The sequence below is a fragment of the Spermophilus citellus genome (assembly GCF_964194105.1).
Source record: "Spermophilus citellus genome assembly, chromosome: 5".
NCBI classification, from domain to species: domain Eukaryota; kingdom Metazoa; phylum Chordata; class Mammalia; order Rodentia; family Sciuridae; genus Spermophilus; species Spermophilus citellus.
Genome location: NC_138186.1, coordinates 10,491,176 through 10,504,658, shown reverse-complemented (window position 1 = coordinate 10,504,658; position 13,483 = coordinate 10,491,176).

The following is a 13,483-nucleotide window of genomic DNA, read 5'->3' as shown; positions in this document are numbered from 1 at the left end:
CTGAACACTGCTGCCCTGGGGACCAAGTCATCAACACACAGGCTTTTGGGGGCTATTTCAGATCCAAACCATAAAAACTTCCTTTTCTTACAAAATAAAAATACTGTCATGTTTTGCTTAACTTTGGGGACATGTTCTGAGAAATGCGCCATTAGGGGATTGAATTAGGGAATTTTGACATTGCATGGACATCACAGAGCGTACTTACACACAGTAAGAAAGCCATGAGGTCATCAGGCGATGGAGTCTATGGCTGCCATCATACCTGCGATCCCCGGCTGACTAGCGTGCATTCCTAATAAGGTGGCCGAATGATTAAATGTATCATGGATATAAAGGTGCCCAGCCCAGCATTTAGCACACAAGTGCTCAAAAAATGACCGTTATTAACATCTTTTCCCTAATCCTCATGAAACTCAGGAGAGTGATTATAATTATTCTCACTTTACAGATGAGGAAACGGATTGCTTCTCCGCCTTTTGGCCAAGATCAAGTGCAGATGAGGAAGCTGAGGAGCCCATGGGAAGTTAAGTGACGTGCTAAAGCCCTCCTGGCCTAGAAAAGGTTGAGCTGGGATTTCAAACCCAGCTGGTCCAGGTCCAAAGCCCCAGTCCAGGACCAGCTGCATCACTCATGGGACCCAGTCCACAATGACAATCAGGGGTGGGGGTGCTTGTTTAAAACCAATCACACATTTCAAAACATAATGGCAGAGCGTCAAACCTAGCCCATAATTATTATAGGTCACTTAAAAATTAGAAAGCAAACCCGATGCCAGGCGTGGTGGCTCACACCTGTAATCCCAGTGGCTTGTGAGGCTAAAGCAGGAGGATTGCAAGTTCAAAGCCAGCCTCCAAATAAAAAATTAAAAGCACTGAGGATGTGGATCAGTGGTTAAGAACCCCAGGATTCAATTCCTGGTACCAAAAATAAGAAATCAGAAAGCAAACCTAAGAAGTTGAAGTTGGCCCTGTGCCGCAGTCTGGCTGGGCACAATTCAGGAGCCACTTGTCAAAAGAAACTAACTTTATTTTTAGAACTACAAATGCCAAACAAAACAGCTCCTCAGGAAAAACCCCTCAGAGCCCAACTGCCACCACCGGCTTCCCCAAGCCTCTCACCCCCACACAAACCTCACCACCTCCCACAATCCTCCTGCTCTTGAGGCTGATTGGCTGGGTCGCGTGGGTGGAGCCAAAGAAGTCCTCCAATGAGCAGCTCCGTGGAGGAGCCAATCAGCTAGATGTTGCTGGGGCCGCTGTGAGCCAATCATCAGCTGGCAGTCTGAAGGGCAGGGAAACAGCCCAATGAACATCACCGCAGAGGAGCCAATCAGCTAGATGTTGCTGGGGCCACTGTGAGCCAATCATCAGCTGGCAGTCTGAAGGGCAGGGAAACAGCCCAATGAACATCACGCAGAGGAGCCAATCAGCTAGATGTTGCTGGCAGCTGGAAGTTTGCTGGGGCCCCTTTGGCTGTGGCTCTCAACAGCCCTGCCCCAGCCTCCAATCAGGCTGGTCCTGCTGCCCTGGTTCAGTTCTCAATAGTCACACCTTCCTACTGGGTTAGCCCCTTACCTGGCACCTGCCCGCCAACTCCCTCCATCTCCTCCACCCCCTGCTCATCAGAATCTTCCTCCCAGAGAACGGCTCTAGTCAGATACTTCTCCAATTAGACACCTTCCAGTTACTGCCCCTTGCTTAACAGAATACACCAAGTCCCTGAGAGAGCCATTCAAGGACCTTCACCATGCGACCTTTGTCAGGTTTGTCCCCAGCACACATTCTTCAGAGCTGCCACACCAGGTGACTGCCATTCTGTATGCCACCCCTGCACTGGCCCACTGTGGAGCTCTTGTGGGGCTCTTTCTTCTCGTCAAGAATAATCCCCTCATCTCACTACCTTGGAAGGACCTACTCACTTGCTTTCTCTGTCACAGAATCTTAGCTGACTCCCCACTAGGGCGGGCTTCTCCCTCCTCTGAGCTTGCTAGGTTTGCAGCAATCTCACAGTCTAATTTACAGTGGGATTAGCACGTGCCCAGGACTTCGGAATGGAGCTGGCTTAGATTCAAATCTCAACCTCTGCCTCTCTACCTGGGTGAACTCAGGAAGTTATTTATCTATGGCTCTGAAAGGCAACGGTAAGGATTCAATAAGCGTATGGGAGTGTTCTCTGCACTAACATGTGCCCCACTGCTGTGGCTTGAATGTCTGCTCCCCAAAAGTTCATGTGTTGAAAACTTATCCCCCGAATTCTTATGCTGGTGGTGTTTGGAGACAGGGCCTTTGGGAGATGATTAAGTTTAGATGAGGTTATGAGGTCAGGCTCCCAAGATGGCATCAGTGGCTACATAAAAGAGCTGGCACACTTGCTGTCTCACCACGTACCGCCCTCTACCATGTTATAATGCAACAAGAAGGCCCTCTCCAGATGCCAGTGCCATGCTCTCTTATAGTCCCTGGCCTCATGCACACTAGACATAAACTTCGTTTTGTTTTTTTGGTACCAGGGATGAACCCAGGGTGCTTAACCACTAAGCCACATCCCCAGCACCCCCCACACACACATTTTTTTTTGAAACCAGTCCTCACTAAATTACCTAGGGTCTCACTAAGTTGCTGAGGCTGGCTTTGAACTTGCAATCCTCCTGCCTCAGCCTCCCAAGCCACTGGGAGTACAGTTGTGTGCCACCATGCCTGCCATGAACTTCTATTCTGTATGAATTACCCTATCTTCAATGATTTTATATAGGAAGAGAAAACATGTCCATCGTAAAAGTATATTGCCTTCACTTGCCCTAGGATCAATTCACGCCCCACCTGCCACAGGTCCTTGCCCACCTGACACTAGTTCACCAAGTTAATTAACCTGCCATGGAGTTTTCCAGCTACCCCACCCCCCCCACACACACTTATGCTTCCACTAGAAACCTTAAATGCCGTGCCAGCAAACCCCAGCAGGCCGCCTATTCTAAATAAAGTCTTCCTCTCCCCACATGAACTCGCAGTTGTGTTTGGGTCTGGACATGGGATCTGGCTGTGGGTTGACAGGAGTGTATTCAGGACTGAGGACTGTTTTTCTGAGGGCTGGGGAGGGAACCCAGGCCTTCATGCACACAGGGTAAGCACTCTGCCACTGAGTCACACCCCCAGCTCCCCCACCAGAACATTTTTTAATAACCAGAAGTCATGCCCTTACGACCATTTTGCCTTTGGTAGCCCAAACTGAAAAACCAGTTATTCCCACACACGTGTCTCTATCTCTTTTCAATCTAAATTATACTCGCTCTGAACATTGGGAGGCAGAAAACCTTGCTTGGCTTGAGTCAACGGAGCAGCTTAACTGACACAAATAAAGAGGCCTTTATTTCCTGGGCTAGTGGTACCAGCCCCTCCCAAGCCACACAGGATGCCATCTGGGGAGGGCATTCCCCGAAGGCACAGCCTCAGGGTGCTATTTTGAGTCTGCCTTCCAGAGGTCGGTCCTGTCTCCAGGTCACTGGAGGCTCCTGCTTATTCTGAAAGACGATCTAACCTAAGATAGTGCCAGGTGTCTGAGGCCAACTTCCCCCCACAGTGCCTTCACCTTTCCAGTACCAGGAAGGAGGGACGCTGGTGGTTAGGCAGCTGTAGGGAAGCCAGCTTTAAGTCTCTTAATTACTAGTTTAAATAACAGGGTACAACTGGCTTTGGTAACATGATCTATTTTATTGGGCTTGTTCATACACATGACTAACAGAAGCTCAGGTTTATGTGCCTAAAAGTCACCTATTTGGGGCCCTGTGATGTGGCATTATTACAGGGGTCGGGGGACACCGATGGCTCTCTGACGTCTACCCCCAGGCTGGCAGGTGACTGACAGGCACGGCAAAGGTGTTTCAGTTCGAGAGACTTCCAGATCACCCAACGGGTGTGGATTTGGACTAACCCACACTAAACCTGCCTGTTTCCCCTTGGTAATTTATGGCACTGACCCACGATGAGTCTGGGTGTCCTCCAATAAAAATGTCACCTGATGATTCACACGGAGAAGAAAGGACTTGTGATTCTTGATATTCAGAAAGGCTTGTTCTTTCCCAAAACAGGAAGATGACTCTGCTTTCCATCTGCGACCCCCCCTCCCCCGCCCCCAGCCTCTGGGTTTCTAAGCTCTTTTGTATCTTCGAATATTTCTGTGTGAGAACTTGGCAGCAGATGACCCGGCCTCAATGGGGAAACCAGGGAGTTCAAGTATCCAGACTTCCCCAAAATAGAGGAATAAAGAGGCTGAAGGCTTACCAGACTGGCTGGCTTTTGACATCAGTAGAGGTGTTTGCCCTCACTTGAAGGGCAGTTGAAAACCCCCAGAACCAAGTGTATTAGTTTCCTAGGGCTGCTATAACAAAAGTGCCCAAACAGGGCACTTGAAGATAACAGGCATTTGTTCTTTCAAAACTCTGCAGACTGGAGGTCAGAAATCAAGGTGTTGTTAGGACTCTGTTCTCTCAAGGCTTCAGGGTAGAATCTGCTCTGTGGGGTTTTGGGGTTGTTTTTTTTGTTTTGTTTTGTTTTTGTGTTGTTGTTTGTTTTGTTTTGTGGTGCTGGGGATGGAACCACCCAGCCCTGGGTCTCTCTTTTCACTTCTGGTGTTGCCAGAAGATCCTCAGCAATCCTTGGCTTGTGTGGATGCTTCACTTTTAACCCTCCTCTGAGGCCTTGTCCCTAGAGCCTCACACTGTCTACGCCCTGTGCTTGTCTCTCTTTACACCTCTTCTCCTCTCCTAAGAACACCAGTGACACAGGATGAGAGGCACACCCTGTTCTAGTATGGCCTGTCTTAAACTCCTTGCATCTGCTACAATCCCGTCTCCAGATAAGGTCACATTATGAGCTGCAGGGGTTAAGAGTTTGTGATGTCTGCTTGAGCTGCCATAACAAAATACAGATTGCCCAGCCTTTATCCAAAATGCTTGGGACCACAGTGTTTTGGATTTTTTTTTTTTTATTTTGAAATATTTGTATATACATAATGAAATATCTTAACCCAAGTCTAAACACAGAATTCATTCACATTTCACATATACCTATAATTTAACCTAAATATAATCTTACACATAAACCTCCTCTTTAGCACATGAAAGAAAGTGTCATGGTGTGGAATTCACCACTCGTAGTGTTATATCAGCATTTTTAAACTTCCAGATTTTGGAGCATTTCTGATTTGATATTTTGGGATTAGAGGTGCTCAACCTATACCAGACCGGGTGGATTAGGTCATAGATATTTATTTTCTCAGTTCTGGAGGCTGGAAGCCCAGGGTCAAAACTCTGGCAGGGCTGGTTTCTAGCCTGGGCCCTTTTCCCAGATTGCAAAAGGCCACCTTCTCACTGTGTCCTCATGGAACAGAGTGAGCTCCCCGGTGTCTCTTCATAAGGGCAATAATCTCACCACGAGGGCCCAGCCTTTATCACCTCCTCTAAAGCAAATCACTCACTGAGCAAGGTGGCACACACCTGTAATCCCAGCCACTCAGGAGGCTGAGGCAGGACAATCGAAAGTCCAAGGCCAGCCCGGGCAACTTAATGAGGCTCTAAGCAACTTAGCAAGATCCTGTCTCAAAGTTAATAAAAATTAAAAAGGTCTGGGGATGTAGCTCAGTGGTAGAGCACTTCTAGGTTCCATCTGCAATACCAAAAACCCAATCAATAGAATTTTCCCCAGGGGGTGCATGCCTGTCATCCCAACTACTCAAGAGGCAGAAGAATGGCAAGTTCAAGTTTGGGGCCAGCCTGAGCAACTTAGCCAGACCCTATCTCAAAATATAAGATTTGGGGGATTTAGCTCAGTGGTTGAGTGCCCCAGGGTCTGACCCCAGTGGAGCGGGGGAGGGGAGGAAGACAACTTACTTACAGAGGGTCATTTCACTCTCCCGTGCTTAGAAAACAGAGCTGGTGATTGGCAGGGATCTTTCAGAGGATACTGGCCGCTCAGTGTGGTCCTTTGATTGGAAGCCTGGCTGGGACTCAGACCAGCTAGGCTCCTGGGCTCCAGTATCATGACCACAGACTGGTTTAGCAGGAACTGCCCTTTGCCCCGCTGGAGTCGTTCAGCAAGTTCTGTGTGCCCAGGAGACACCCTCTCATTTCCACCCTTAATGGCAGTCCCTGTCCTCTGCCTGAGCCCTGGATCACCAGCCAGGGCTGAAGGCCTTTGGCTCTCTCCCCTCTCCAGCTCTCCACTGCCCCCGCCCCAGGGTTTTAAGTAGGCACCAGCCTTTGTTTGGAAACACTGTGCCCCACCTCCATTAATAATACATAGAGAGAGCCCATCTCCAAGGAACTCCGAGTGCTTCGCAGGCATTATCTAATTAGCCCTCGCCACATCCCGGTGAGGTTTAGCAAAAGCTCCGCTCCAGCAAAACCATCAGGGAAAACATCTCACTGAATCAGAGCTGCTAAGGGACAGGGGGCGTCCTCAGGGCTCTCTGTAAGGGCAAAAGGCACAGTGCTTATCCAGGAGGGCAGGTGCCTCTCTGAGGGAGAGGCAGCCTTACCAGGGACCAGCAATGACATCTGACACAGCAAGAATGGATGCTGATAGGTCAACAAATACGTGAGCTTCTGAAATCATCCCAAGGAGAGCAAGAGGGAGTCGCGCTGAAATGCAAGGACCCCAGTTTCCAGCCAGAGCACCCAGGTTGGGGTGCGATTGAAATGCACTAGCTATGCCTCTCAGGCAAGGGCTTTTGGAGCGTCCGTTTTCTTAATTATAAAAATGGTGATCAGCTTAGAGTGTAGCTCAGTGAAAGCACGTGTGAGGCCTTGGGTTCAATCCCCAGCATGCACACGTAAACACACACACCAAAAACATACTGAATTAAATTTTTTAAAATCAATACTATTTATCATGCAGGGTCTTCTGTGGTTCAATGAAATAATGCACGTGAAGTATATTTATATTTGCAACTGCTGTATATTATTTAAGAGTTATGTTTGGGGCTGGGGTTTGGCTCAGTGGCAGAGTGCTTACCTAGCACGTGTAAGGCACTGGGTTTGATCCTCAGCACCACATAAAAAACAAATAAATAAAATAAAGGTACTGTGTCCATCTACAACTAAAAGTATATTTTTTTAAAATGTTATGTTTAAAGAGTTATTTTAACACAGCCAGGTGCGGTGGTGCTTGTCTGTAATCCCAGTGACCCAGGAGGCAGAGGCAAGAGGATTGCAAGTTCAAGGCCAACCTGGGTAACATAGCAAGACTCTGTCTCAAAATAAAATAAAAAAGAAATAAAAAGAACTGGGGATGTAACTCAGTGGTAGAGTGCCCCTGGGTTTACTCCCTTGTACCACAAAAAGGGGGGAAAAGAAGAAGAAGAAGGAGAAGAAAGAAAAAGAAAAACAGAAAGAAAGAAAGAAAGGTCACTTTGGTATCACTTTAAGTCTTTGACTGCTTCTGCTTATATAGAACTACTGGAGATCAACCTTCTCATCTCTGGAATGAGCTCTGGGAAGGCAATTACTGACCCTGACCTTGACCTCTTCCCACCACTCAGTCCTCATACTGCTATTACAAAATGCAGATAAATGATAGAGATTTCACATTAGTGTCATATCCTTATATGTGATAGATGTTTTACTTCCATCAAGATTTTGATAATGAAAACTTTTTTTTTTAATCAAACCCCAAGGCCTGGCTTCACACATGCCCCTGAGCTACACTGCCCACCCTATAAACTTTCCAAACTCTACAAGAGGAGCAGGTGGCCTGGGGCATGGTATAATGGCATAGACGCCTTCCTGGAAGTCCTGGGATCTGGATTCTGCTCAGGACTTTGCTACTGTGATGGTTAATTCCAGGTTTCAATTTGACTGGAGCACAGAGAGCCCAGATTAAACATTATTTCTGGGTGTGTCTGTGAACATGTTTCTGGGTAAGATTAGCACCTGAATCAGCAGACTGACCCATGGGCCTTGTCCAACATGGAGGGCCTGAATTCTTTTCCTGCATGAGCTGGGATAGCTCATCTCCTCTTCAGCTCTTGAAATGGCCTTATACCATCAGCTCCCCAAGCTCTCAGGCCCTTGAATTCTTTTTTTTTTTTTTTGAAAGGAAGGAAGGAAGGAAGGAAGGGAGAAAGATGAATGCATGCTTCAGCAGGGCAGGAGTGAGGCTTTATATGTGTTTAATGCATGTTGATTTTTTTTTTTAAAGAGAGAGAGGAGAGAGAGAGAGAGAGAGAGAGAGAGAGAGAATTTTTAATATTTATTTTTTAGTTCTCGGCGGACACAACATCTTTGTTGGTATGTGGTGCTGAGGATCGAACCCGGGCCGCACGCATGCCAGGTGAGCGCGCTACCGCTTGAGCCACATCCCCAGCCCAGGCCCTTGAATTCTTGCTTTGTCCGACATGGTGGCTGGCCACGGATTCATCTTCCCACTAGTCCCAGGCACAAGGGAGGTCTAAGCTCCAGCCCTCTCTGACTTACGCATGCCCATTTGACTGGCTTCCACCAATGAAATGTGGGCCCAGGGCTGTGTCATTTCCAAATAGAAACCCCCAACTTCCCGTGCTAGTCTCTCCGATTTCTATAGTGAAAGTGTATACTGAGACAGAGCCTCTATCACCTGCTTCCAGGAGTGACAATCATGAGCTGAACTTTCCTGGTGGCCTGCAACAAACATGAGCAAGGGGCTGAGGTGGACCGTGTGCTTAGCATGTTCGAGGCCCTGCATTCAATCCTCAGCACACCACCGCCTCAAGGAAAAGATCATGAGCAGAAGTATCTTTATTGTTTTGAACTACGGAGATATTGGATTTGTTTATTACTGCAGCAGAACCTATTCTCTCCTGACTGATACCCTACCCAGAATTTCCTGGTGGAGTCTTAAGTAGGACTAAATCTATCCCAGCACTAAATTATAGAATTGTAGGACTCGACCTACATCCTGCTTGGCATAGATCAATCAGAATGATGCCATCCCTCTGCCAGAGTGATTGGTTTAAGCATGGATAATAATCTCAGCCCAAGCTAAGTAACTCCTAGTATTTGCTTATAGTAGTTCAGAGATGAGCCAATCAAGGTGAAAGTTCCCGTGGTTCAACTCTTAAAGAAAGCAGGGCTTTTTCCCCAATCCTGGGTGGGAGTGAACCTCTGGTGCTGCAGGCACCATCTTGCAAATGAAGGAATTTGCCTGAGGACAGAGGTGAACCAAGAGCAAAGGCAAAATCAGCAAATCGTAGACACAGTGAGCCTTGTCTGCAGTCCACAGTCTGCCCTGAAGTCAGCTGGCAAATCTTCCTGATTCTCAAAGCCAGTTTGAAAATTGTTATTTAATTTAAAAACAAAAGGCGGGGGGAATGCAGATCAGGGGTAGAACACTTGTGTACTCCGTGCAAGGCCCTGGATTAGATCCCCAGCAACACACACACACACACACACACACACACACACACACACACCCTTAAACACTCTTCAGAATAGTAACCCAGAGACGTGGCAACATAGATCTACATAGATCAGTGTCCTGTCTTTCGTGGGCATAAAATGTCAACTTTGGTTAGGTTGCAGATATGTCTAAGAAAGGCAGCAGACTTGAGTTTTAGAAAGAGAACGGACTTAAGGAAACATCTGGTCTGTCTCATTTTGTCGCCGAGGGACATAGGCACAGAAGGGTAAAGTCACTAACACGGGGCATTATGCACCCTTGGTTTCCTACTGACCTCTGATCCCATCAGCCGTTAAATTGTGCCATGCCAGAGTTGCCAAAGTTGCTGTGGGGATTAAACAGATAACATACCCGGGCACCTAGCACAGTGGCTGGCACCATGCTGATAATCAACAATAGCTGACTGCTTTTTATCAGTCACTCACATGTTAGTAATGAAGAGGTGGGTGGGGCTATAAATAACTGAAATTCTCCTTATCAGTTATTATACTTCGAGAATTCACCCAGAGCAGAGAAAGAGCCAGGACCTTGAGCTTGACCCAGTAACCAGGCCAAGGCTGCCATAGAGGGGGGTCAATTCTGAGTCCCACAGGGCTGTCCCTCGTGTGGTCGCTCAGGAGTGAGTACACCCAGCACTGTCAGCCTCTGAGTGAACCGTCACAGGAGCCTGCACCCGTAACCGTGCCCTAAGAGTCCAGGAATTCTCTATGAAGCTGAGAGGGGTTTGTTGGCTGAAATTCTAGAAACTCGGGGGCACTAGCTACCCGCACTGGGCTCCCCTGCAGCAGGACATACTGTTGAGGGAGAATCTGGAGGACAATCCTGACCTTCTCAGAAATATCGAGTGGGGATTCCTCAGGGGGCCAGAGATCCTGGTGAACCTGTGGGCACAGCAGCCTGTGACATTTGAATGTCTCTGTCACAGGGACTTCGTGTCTACCATGAGGGGCAGAAGCTGCACAGCAGCAGGCCACAGGGTGCAGGCTCTGTCTTCCTGTTGCCAGTCCCTGATTTAATGAACAGCAGGGGGAGAGGGCTGCTCTCTCCTGGGGACATGCAGGATTCAGCACAGAAGGAGGAGGACACCCAGGCCACCAAAAACAACCTGTGATCGTGAATCATTTTATTAAGTCTGTGGAGATTGCTCTTTTTGGGGGGAGAGGGGTGTATTCTAATATTCTTAAATCCTGGATTAAATGAAATGACAAACATAAACCACACCCATCACTTGTGACATAAAATGAGCACCAAGTGAACAGCACCCATCTTTCTCCGCTTCTCTTCAATGTGTGAATCTCCCCTGGAAATCAGCTGGACCATGTACCAACGTGTCACTCAAAATGCACAGGTTTGGGTGACGTTCTAGAAGTTGCTCAGCTGCTTCTTCACTAGATCCTTCTAAGCTCATCTCTCATTTTTCTTCATTTATAAACTGGAGGTGATACAACGTCTACCCTACCCTACACACTCACAGCATTGTCTGTGAGGATTAAGTAGGATCATGACAAAGGAAAGGCCTTATCAGATGCTAAAGGCCTCCATATTTTTTTTTTCCAGTACTAGGGATGGAACCCAGGCCCCTACACATGCTAGGGAAGTGCTCTCCCGCTGAGCTTCACCCCCAGCCCATAATTATTATTATCCCAACAGTTCTCTTGAATTGGTAGAAGCAGCTGACAAAGCTCCTTCCAAATGAAGCCAAGAGCTCTTGTCCCCACCCCCTCAAAGAACTCGGCTATGGGAGCCCCCTCTCTAACAAACACATTTTTTTTAAGAGACAAATTCATGGGATTTATCTGATCGCCACTTTGTTCTAGCAAATCATTTTTCCAATCTATATTCAGTAGCAGCTGCGGCAACTGCAAAATGACTTACTCTTCCTAACACTTTGCTTCGGCGACAGGAAGGAAATTAGACAAACTGGAAAGGTGCGCTCCATATTTCATTCCATGCTCTGTGAAAACCTCAAATGCAATAATCCTTTGCAATTGTTCTAAGTGTCAGATGGGCCAGAGGGTCAGCGGAGTGAAGGAAGTAGCAAAGCCAGTGATCACAGCTCCGGAGAATTACCAAGTAGAAGATGCAGAATACAGGCACAGGGACACAGGTCAAGGCCACCACCTTGTGTGCCACCCACATCCACACTCAGGCACCCACTGTCTGCTCTTGGCAAAGATTCTGACAGGAGTCATTTGAATCTCAAGGTGAATATAAGGTACTCACTTGCCTCTATCTATGAGAACTTCCATCATCACTGTTTAAATCCTTCAGTGCAGGATTCAAGCCCCTGAATGGTGAGGAAGACCTCCAGGACCTGGCCTCCAGGACCTGGCCTCCGCTTGCTTCCCTGCCAGTTCACCCTGCTCGACTGCCTCTGTGCTGCAGGCACCGAGATGTGCCAGGCATATGGCTGATGATTGACAGTTCTGCATCGTGACTGTGGTGGTGGTTCCATGAAACCGCCCTGGTGATAAAATTGCACACACATGGGGCTGAGGGTGTAGCTCCGTGGCAGAGGGCTTGTCTAGCCTGTGTGAGGGCCTGAGTTTGACCCCTGGCACTACACACAAAAAGAATCACACACATATGCACACGCCGGCACGCATGTCAGTGCAGGTGTGACTAATGAAGGCTGAATAAGCTCTGCATATTGCACCAACATCAAGTTCAAGGGGTCAATGTTCCACAATTATGCAAGATGCTAACAAGCAGTGGGAAGGGGGGCCGATGGGTGCGGGGGATATGTGCGAGTGTAATCTTTTTCCGATTTCCTGTGACTCTATCATTATTTCAAAATAAAAATATTAAAATAAAATGTGCCTCGTGTCTTTGTCTCTTTTCTGAGAACATGACCATTCTCCTATATCCCTTCCTTCTATTCAAAATCAGCTCACTCAGCCAGGCATAGTGGTACACCCCTGCAGTCCCAGCTACTCCTGAGGCTGAGGCAGGAGGATCCCTTGAGCTCATGAGTTTGAGACCAGCCTGAGAAACATATCAAGACCCCATTTCCCCCAAAAAAATAATTAGCCTCCTCGTCATTGCCCAGCACAAAGTAGGTACTCAATAAATGTTTGCTGAAAGGGTAAATCAACAAGTCCCGTGATAAAGAAAGGCTGTTGAATTAATACACCAAATAATTTAGCAGTTAAAAGCATGCACTTGAGGTGGAGGGGTATAGCTTGCCTCGAATGTACCAGGCCCTGAGTTCAGTCCCCAGCACCATGAAAAATAAAAGGCCTGCACCTGGAATCAGGCTCTTGGGATGAAACCCCAGTTCTGTACTCTGAGGTTCTGCCAGCTTAGTTTCCCCATTTAGGGAAGAGCACTAACACAGCAGGATTGTCACAGGATCCAGTGGGTTGAACAAAGTGCTTGAAACTTTGCCTGGACCTAAAAGAAGCTTTCAAAATTGGGTTTGTTATCTCCAGGATCCCTTTTCTGACTTGTCTCCAACCAGCTCCCTGTCCCCCACCCTCCCCCTCTGTACCCTATGCTGCCCCAACCTCTGCCAGCCCATCTCACCCACCAGGGGCCTGGTTACCTACTGCTGCATCACAAGCCACCCCAAAACTAAGGGCTTTAAACACTGATACCAGCTAGGGATGCGGCTCAGTGGTAGAAAGTTTGTCTCACAGGGACCAGGGTTCGATTGCTAGCAACACACACACACACACACACACACACACACACAAAAGTAACAGGGAAACTTTTATGTTATGCATATTTTACCAAAATTTTAAAAAGTTTAATGTAACTATCAGTTTCCTAGGGGCTATCTTTTCACCCGTCTTCTGACCCAGTCCCACACAACTGAATGATCAGGCACCATCAGAGTGGAAGGACTCAAGTCCAGGGGCAAGAGCAATGTGATATGGACAGGCTTCTGAAGCCAGAGAGGTCAGCACGTCCACGATAAAAGGAAGGCCAGTCTTTCCACGCTTTCCCCAAAGCACACCTTGTCCAGCCTCCTTGTGACAGCACTCCTCATGAACCACTGCTGCTTGCCTACAAGCTCAAGTTCCACCTCCTCAGGCCAGAACCCATGACCC